Source organism: Peromyscus leucopus, chromosome 5 (assembly GCF_004664715.2).
Source record: "Peromyscus leucopus breed LL Stock chromosome 5, UCI_PerLeu_2.1, whole genome shotgun sequence".
Classification (NCBI taxonomy): Eukaryota; Metazoa; Chordata; class Mammalia; order Rodentia; family Cricetidae; genus Peromyscus; species Peromyscus leucopus.
The window spans coordinates 90,538,246-90,547,614 of NC_051067.1; positions in this window are offsets into that span (position 1 = coordinate 90,538,246).

Sequence of the window (9,369 nt, forward strand, 5' to 3'; positions counted from 1 at the left end):
TGGAAAATTCACCTGCATGTAGGCAGCACCATTCCTGTGGGCTGGGATCCCAAACAAAATAAAAAGGAGAAAGCCAGCTTGCACAGGTACCCATTGCAGTCATCTTCCCGACAATGGATGTAATGTGACAGCTGCTGCAAGTCTCCGCCACCCTAACTTCCTGCCACAACCGGCTCTAACTGCAAACTGTGAACCAAACTATGACCCTTACATTGTTTTGTCATGGTATTTTATCACAGCAACAGGAGAAGGGATTAAATGTCATCAGCGCTAAGTCATCCAAGTGCCCTTCTGCAAAATCTGCAGACTGAATTGTACTTCTCAGAAGTCTTCTTGAACAAGATAAAATATAAAGTGCCAACGTGACAAATTCAGATTTTTGAAAAAAAGTGTAATCTCATCTTTACAAAAGATCGTCTCAAACTATACACTAACATTCATCATTACGAACCCAGTGTGGTAAGGGACAGAGGTATAGGGATCTCTGAGAGTTCAAGGCCAGCCTGTTCCACTTAGTGAGCTCCAGGCCAGCAAAGGCTGCATAGTGAAACCCTCTCTCAAACAAACAAATAAGTAAAATTCAACATTGTATTTGCCTCATTTTACCACAGACTCTGGCATTGGCCAATTTACTATGTATGATAAAGTCAACACAAACAGCAGTTACTTCACATTTTTGAGCAACAATTTCTTCACTTATAAAATGAAATTTAGATTAAGTGATCTTCTGGGCTTGCTGTGATGCTAAAGTTCTAGTGCCATGTTATTCTGAGAATTATGTTCAGAAAAGTAAGCCAAAGACCAACCAGCTCCCCGGAGTCACAGAGCAAGCATCTCTAAGACACTTCTGACTCACTCGGCTTCTTCAAAAAGACAACAAAGTTCCTGAGAAGCTTGCCTGCAGTGAAAATGTTCTCTGCCACCTCTAGTCAGCTCAGAAGCAAGATCAGGGAGCTGTGACCACTGTGGTTTGTCAGTCGTCAGACCACAATAAAGCAGGCATGGGAGCAGAGGGAATAAGAGTATATTGTAGAAGAATTGCTATTTTCTCCATTCTGCTTTATTCAAATTAATAAAAAAAAAAACTTCCTAAGAAACTTTAAATTACATTTAATAATAAAATATCAAAGCAGAAACAGCAGTAGGCATTTCCATAGGCCACTTATCACTCTTAGGGTAGTTACAAGCTCTGATAACTATAAGAAAGTCATAAACAAAAGAAGATAAAAATAATCTAGAAAAGAATGAAGTAATGCCACATATGAGTAAATATTTTTTAACCTATCTTTGCAAATGCAAATATTATGTCAGCCTTCTGGTATTGTAACCTAGCTCACAGGCTCAATAGGGAATCAGTACATTTGAGATATCTGCAGATGGCCAGGACAAAGGAGGGTAGGGAACATCCTTTCCTGCCAGGCAGCAGGTGCCACTGTGGGCCACAGTAGCCATCTGGGCAGGGGAAAACAGTATCTTTCTCCACTGAGTAATCAACATCCACAGATGCCCTAGAGCTGAAGATGCCGCTATGATATTCGGTCCCTCAAAGTAGCTTCTGTTTAACCAGGACCGTAGCCAATCCGATAACACCCAAACCCAAATGAACCCTTGAAACCTGAGCCACAGACACTCTGCTTGCTTGCACTTGAGACTCTGACTCTGTGGCCATATCCTGTGTGTTTGTTCCATGATCTTTAGAGCTATCACTGCTACAGCCTACTTCCACCATGGGCCTTGAAGATCATTTTTGCTCTGTGTGTGTCTGCTTGTACTGTAGACTTCTAGTCCACAGCTGTTCTATAAACATCCAACTCTCTAACATCTGAGCCATTTTCACAGCAAACAAGCTCACCTTGTAGACTCTCGGAATTGATGACGCTCCATTCATACCTGCACTCCATATGCCGACTCCAGTTGCTCCACGCAGCCATGTCTTGCACTATATAACCAATCAGGAGCAGAGGCGCCTATGGCCCAGGTACAGGGTTGCTACCTTGGACCCTGGGACCTTGTTGCCACCACATAGGCTCAAACTTTGGACTGTATCTGCAGCCACTCCACTTACATCATATACCACCACCCTAAGTGTGCCCACAAAGCCAGACCCAGCAACAAAATGAATTCTTTCAACTAGAACTTCTTCAGTGGGAGAATAAGTGGTCAGAAGAAACCCAGCAGTCTTTCCTACCCCGAGTACCAAAACCCTCAGGCACTAAGGATACTTGCTTCCTTGGCCAACACTAAGGTCAACTACCAAAGATATATAAAACTAGACTCCTTCTCCATCACTAAAGCCAAAACTACAATGGCTCACCCAAATCAGTAACATGGTACTCAGCTGTATGGGAAGGTGTTTTCCCTCCAAACCCAGTTTTCAAATTCTGGAAGAGGCAACCATTACATAAAATGTGCAAATGTCAACACAATGAATAAGAAATTATAGCAGGTTTTCTTTTGGTCCACCAACCAGCTCCCAAATCATGACACAAGACTCATAAGTTACGAATGCTTGGCCTTATCTTGTGCTTGTCCCTCTAGCTCTTATAACTTAATTTAACCTGTTTCTCTTCATCTATATTTTGTCTTGGGGCTTTTTACCTTTCCTTTACCTTGTATATCCTGCTCCATGTCTTTCTGGCTGGTGGCTGCCTGCCTGGCTGGCACAAGGCATCTCTCTCTCTCTCTCTCTCTCTCTCTCTCTCTCTCTCTCTCTCTCTCTCTCTCTCTCTCTCTCTCTCCCTTGTTCTCTCCTCTCATTCATTCCTCTTGAGCTTAGATTCCTCCTCTTACTTAATCTCTCTGCCCACCAGCCCCACCTATCCCTCTACTGCCTAGCTGTTGGTCATTCAGCTTTTTAGTAGACCCATCAGGTACCTTAGGCAGGCAAAGCAACACAGCTTCACATCATTAAACACATGCATCATAAACAAATGTAACGCATCTTTGCCTAGCTAAAGTAATATTCCATAACAAGAAATATGAAAGCTAGGAAATGACAGTAGCAAGGAACACTGTTTTCTAGCACCTAAAAAGGGGAGATTATGAACTGAAAAGAGAACTCAAAAATGTTTCAAGAAGTACAGCGAGCTACAAAAGAACAGAGAGGCAGTCCAATGAAATCTAGAAAACAATACATACATAAACAAAATGAAAGTTTAACAAATAGATTGGAATAATAAAAAAACATCTGAAACTGTGAAGGGAAGTGTGCAATGAGTGAACAATCTGATAGAGAATGCCAACAGCAGAAACAACCCAAGAGCAGAAACGCTATTTGAAAAGAAACTCAGGAGGAAAAGGAATGAAGAAAAGCCTTGGACTAATGGAATTACATTGCCCCTATGACAGGAGTTTAGGGAAGGCAAAGGGGGAAGGGAAACCTGGTCTGGTGGGTGAAGTGCTGGCTGGGCAAGTGTGAGCACAGGTTTGGATCCCAAGCACCTACATAAAAATCTGCCCATGGCAACTTGTGCTTGTGATCCCAAGCGACAGGAGGAAGAGGAAGGAGGATCCTGGTTGCAGGGAGGGCTTTCTGGCCAGACAGTCTAGCCAATTGGTGAGCTCCCTCAGAAGTGAGGTGGAGAGCAATGGAGCAAGACATTTGACATCTCTGGCCTCCACATGTACATTTACAGACATATGTACATATGCACACACATGCATACAACACAGAGAGACTAGCTGAATACTCCCTAAATCTAGGTAAAGACAGTCGCATGTGCAGAAAGCTCAAAGTTCTCCAGTGGCAAGACTACACAGACATATTATAACCAATCTGTCGAAACTCAGAGACAATGCTAGAATCCTGAAAGTAACAGGAGGGGAAGTCTACAGACAAGGAAACCTCCGTCACACTTGCAGCAGATTTCTCAACAGACACGTTTCAGACTAGGAGAGAACAGGACGATATGTTCAAAGCATTACAAGAAAAATCAGCTTCAAATCAAGAATATTTTACCAACCAAATTAATGAGATCAATTGAAACTTTCCCAGGCCACTGCCAGCTGAGAGCTAATCACCACCAGAACTGACTTAAAAGAAATACTGGAGGAAGCTCTTCAAACTAAAGTGAAAGGAAGCCAACTAACTGTGGAAATGTGTGAAAACATAATACACAGCACTGAAGTCAGTACGCAAATGGAGACTACACCAGCATGTCAGTGTAGTCTCGGTGCCCGAGAGCACATCACATCTGTAAAGATTCACACCTGGAAATGGTAAAGACTAAAAGACAAAACAGCTGCATTCATTTGTTAAAGGATGCACAGTGTGTAAAAGCTGTCAATTGTGAGCTAAAAACAAAGCACAACGTGAAAGAGTACAAGCCTAGGAATGGACAGCAAGAAGACAAAAATCAGTGACTAAACACTGGACCTGAGCTCGTGAGGCCTCAGCCCTGCACAGTGAGCTACAGACAATAGAACTACTGAGAGCAGAGCTGTCTTCCCCAGGGACGGGCACACCAGCCGCTTTACCCACTACCCAGTGGTCAGCCCGGAAACATGTACATACACGCAACATTATACAGACTGGATGGACGAGCTCTACTTATACCCGCTTATCACTACCAGTGTCACCCACATACCCCACATACCGATGGACGAGCTCTACTTATACACCAGCTGCTTTATCCACTACCCAGTGGTCAGCCCGGAAACATGTACATACACGCAACATTATACAGAACGGACAGACGGGCTCTACTTACAGATATTTAGATATATACATCTGTAACTGCATATAACAATAGTTAATGAAAATAAGGGGATGGAATTTGAAAGACAGCAAGGAAGGGTACATGGGAGAATTTGGAGGGAGAAAGGGGACATGATGTAATTATCTTATAATTTCAAAAAATAAGATAACAATTAAAAATCAGGCCTGAATAGGCCTTTCCCAAAGTAAGATACACAAACATTATCAAGTGCACAATTGATTCAGGTGATTGCTGATCATGGGGAATGCAAATGGAAGCCGCACTGAGGAGTCACCTCACACTCGTCTGTAACTGTCAAAACTGAAAGGCATCATGACATTTCCAACACCGCTCTTTCTGCTCGGCATTGATTCAGCCATTTGGGGTCTCTTGTGCTTCCATGTCAATTTTGGGATGTTTTTCTATTTCTGTAAAGTGTCTGAAATGTTGGTGAGGAGAGCACTGAATCTGTGCCCTGCTTTCAGTAAAATGGGTATTTTTACGATTAGTCCTGCTGACCTGTGAGCATGGAAGATCTTTCCATCTTTCAGTGTCTTGCACCTCTCCCTCAGCAGTTTAAGGTTTTCATTGCAGAGGGCTCTCACTTCACTGCATTCCTGCTTAGATCAATGTTTCTTCTGAAGCTATGATGAATGGGGTTTCCCCCGACTTCGTTCTCAGCAAGCCTGCTGCTTGTGTACAGAAAAGCTACCGGGTTTTGTGTGTTGGTTCTGTAGCTTGCTCCTTGCTAAACGCGTTTTCAAGCCTTGAGAGTTTGCCAGCACAGTCTTTAGAATCTTTCACGTATCAGATCATGTTGTCTGTGGATAGGCACATGTTGACTTTTTCCTTTCCTACTTCCTTATATTTCTTAGCTTAGCTTTTGAGCATTATGTTGAGTAAGAGCACCCTTGCCTCATTCCTGATGTTAGAGTAAATGCTCTGCTTCCTCCCTTTAGAATTGAGTGCTGTCTATAGGTTTGCCACGTATCACCCAGATCTTTTCAGGAATGTCCCTTCTAGTCCAGTTTCTCGGGGCTTTATCATCTTATCCTCCCTGAAGGAACCACAGGCGGCCTTTTTTATATTCTGACTTAGAAACACATTGAAGTCCTCTGCCAGGAAATCAATGCAGCCTGACCCCAGGGAACTGTGGGCCTCAACACCCTGGACTTCCCTACCATGAACTGGAAGAAGGTGGACAAAGAGAAGCAGCCCTGGGCATACCCGAGCTGCAGCCACGTGCATGGCTACCACAGCTGGGCCACCGGAGAAACAGAGGCCAATAAGAGGGAATGTCCCATGTAGATACCACTGTGTTTTGCATGCTTCAATAGCAACATTGTCATTAAAGTCTACCTGATTAAACCTTAATACCTGTTGCGGGGGAGGAAACTGTTGAATTTGGCCAAAAATCTTTTCTACAGCTATTGAAATGACCAGGTGATTTCTGTCCTTGTATCTGTTGTGATGTATTACATTTATTGACTGTATTACATTTATTGGCTGTATTACATTTATTGCCTTTTGTATGTTGTGGTTGTTTGAAAGAAAATGGCCAGCTGGAGGTGTGGTTTTGTTGGAGTAGGTGTGGCCTTGTTGGAGAAAGTGTATCACTATGGAGTGGGCTTTGAGGTCTCCCATGCTCAAGCTATACCCAATCACTAAGTTCACTTCCTGTTGCCTGCAGATCAAGAGGTACAACTCTCAACTCCTTCTCCAGCACCATGTCTGCCTGCATGCCACCATGTTTCTCACCATAGTGATAATGGACTAAACCTCTGAAACTGTAAGTCACCCAAATTAAATCATTTCCTATATAAAAGTTGTTGTGGTTCCACAGGGGCCCATGTGAACCATATGTTGAACCATGTGTTGAACCACGTGTTCAAGTACAAGGGCTGAGGGCTGTGTAGTAGAATATTATTTTAAGATGTGTTACTTTTGTTTATGTTGCATTTGCTTAACTCTGTGAAGCTGTGTTAATGTGCCTGTCTTAAACACCTAATGGTTTAATAAAGAACTGAATGACCAATAATGAGGCAGGAGAAAGGATATGTGGGGCTGACAGGCAGAGAGTATAAATAGAAAGAGAAATCTGGGAAGAGGGATCTAAGGTCTAGCAGACAGAGGAGAAGGAGGATGACATCAGAGGCCAGCCACTCAGCTACACAGCAAGCCATGGAGTAAGATTTACAGAATTAAGAGAACAGGAAAAGCCCAGAGGCAAAAGACAGACAGGATAATCTAAAGTATAGAAAAGCTGGCAAGAAACTAAGCCAAGCTAAGGCTGGGCATTCATAAGTAAAAATAAGCCTCCATGTATGATTTATTTGGGAGCTGGGTAGTGGGTCTCCCCAAGACCAAAGACCAACAACAGCAGGACCGTGCTGAACTGGTCCCACCTCTCACTGGCCTGGAGAGAGCTGCTCCCCCCCCCCCACCAACCAAAGAGCCAACCTTGCCTCCTGCTGGTCCCATCCCTCATAGGAGAGCTGACCCTGCACTTGGGAAAGCTGCCCCACCTCTCACCATGGGTGTGGGAGAGCTGGCCTTGCCCCTCACCTGAGGGAGATGGTCCCAGCAACCCAGACTGATCAACTCAGCTGCCACCCAGGCACACATCCAGGGCTTTGAGTTGGCACTCCCCAACATCTACCCCACCTACGACCTGCTGGAGTGAGTAAAATGACTGGTCCTGTGGAACCATAGCCACAGGGTCTCCATGACCTGGGATAATTACAGGATTTTGGAGAGGAGATTCAGTGAGGGTTCAGCATTGATGGTGTACCAGAAGCCAGAGGCCTCGAACCTGACCAACACACTACACAACAAACATTTGCATTCAGTTGATGCTTGGACAAAAGAATATACTGCATGATACACCACAGCTCCCAACGCTGCTAAGACTAATGAAGAGACGATGAAGAGGCAGGAGAGATGGGGGATCGAAGTGTAATTTTTGTTTTTCTTGTTTGCTTTTTTGTTTGTTTCCTTCTATTTGTTTTTGTTTTTGTTGGTTTTAATATTCTTATTTGTATTTTTACTTTTTATTTTATTATTTATTTTTATTCATTTTTTTTATTTTTATATTTTAAGTTTTCCTCTCAGGGGAATGCTACAAGGGTGAAGGGTGGATATGAAGGAACTGGGAAATGGGTGAGATTGGGGTGCATGATGTGACATCCTCAAAGAATCAATAAAAAAATTATGTTTAAATTTAAAAAAAAAAAATGCTGTGGTCATGGTGTCTCTTCACAGCAATTGCAACCCTAACTAAGAAGTTGAAACATCCTTGAATCCCAGGAATAAAATGAAAATACTTCATGGTGTGGTCTTATTGTGTTCATGGATTCTAGGTAAGAATTTTATCAAGAATTTATACACCTATGTTTGTGGTAATTTAAATGTAATTGGCCCCCATAAGTTCATAGGGAGTGATACTATTAAGAGGTATGGCCTTGTTGGAGGAGGTATGTCACTGTGGAGGTAGACTTTGAGGTCTCATATATGCCCAAGCCATGCCCAGTGCCTCAGATCACTTCTTGCTGCCTGCTGATCATGAGGTAGGACTATTGTCTCCAGCACCATGTCTGCCTGCATGCCTCCATGTCCCACCATGATGATAATGGACTGGACTAAACTTCTGGTCTGTAAGCTGCCACCCCATTAAATGTTTTTCTTCATAATAGTTGCTTTGGTCATGGTGTCTCCATGCAGCAATAGAAACCCTGACTAAGACAATGTTCACCAGGGATATTATCTTACCTTTTTTCATTCCTTTCTTTTGTTATATCCTTTTCCAATTTGGGTATCCAGGTAATGACTGTTTTGTGAAACTTGAAACTAGGAAACTGCTAGAAGAAAATAGGCAAAATATTTCAAGATATAGGTGTAGTCAATGACTTTCTAAAAAGGATTCCATGTGAGCTAGAAAATGGCCCAGGATTTAAAAGAACAGTGAAGCATTTTACCCCTGGCACTCAGTTTATCCCTGTAATTGACCACATGGTCCAATTATACTAACTCTGGATAAGCGTGCAAATATAATTTAAATCTGAACCATCCTCCTCCATCCCAGTCAGGACACTTGGGCCCCAGCTTGTGGTGCTGCTTTATTTTAGTCAACTTATTTATTTTTCAAGATGGGGTCTCACTATGTATCCCTGGCCATCCTGGAACTCACTGTGTAGACCAGGCTGGTCTTGAACTCACAGAGATCTGCTGTGAAATAATCCTCTTGTACACTGTAAAGATTTGTCACTCAAATTGGTTTAATAAGATGCTGATTGACCAGTAGTCAGGCAGGAAGCATAAGCACGGTAACCAAACTAAGGTTGATGGGAAGGAGAAGGGTAGAGTCAGGAGTCACAAGCCAGATGCAGAGGGACCAGGAGATGAACATGCTATGCTAATAAAGATACCGCCATGTGGCAAAGCATAAATAGAAATATGGGTTAACTTAAAATGTAAGAGCTAGTTAGTAATAAGCCTGAGCTATTGGCTGAGCATTTACAATTAATATAAGCCTCTGTGTGGTAATTTGGGAAGCAGCTGCCAGGTATTTGGGAACAGGCAGGAAGAAGATAAGGCTTTGTTTACATATGGTGACCCAACACAGGACAGGAATTTCCACATAAAACCTGAGAAAGCTTTAAAAAGGGATTCCTAA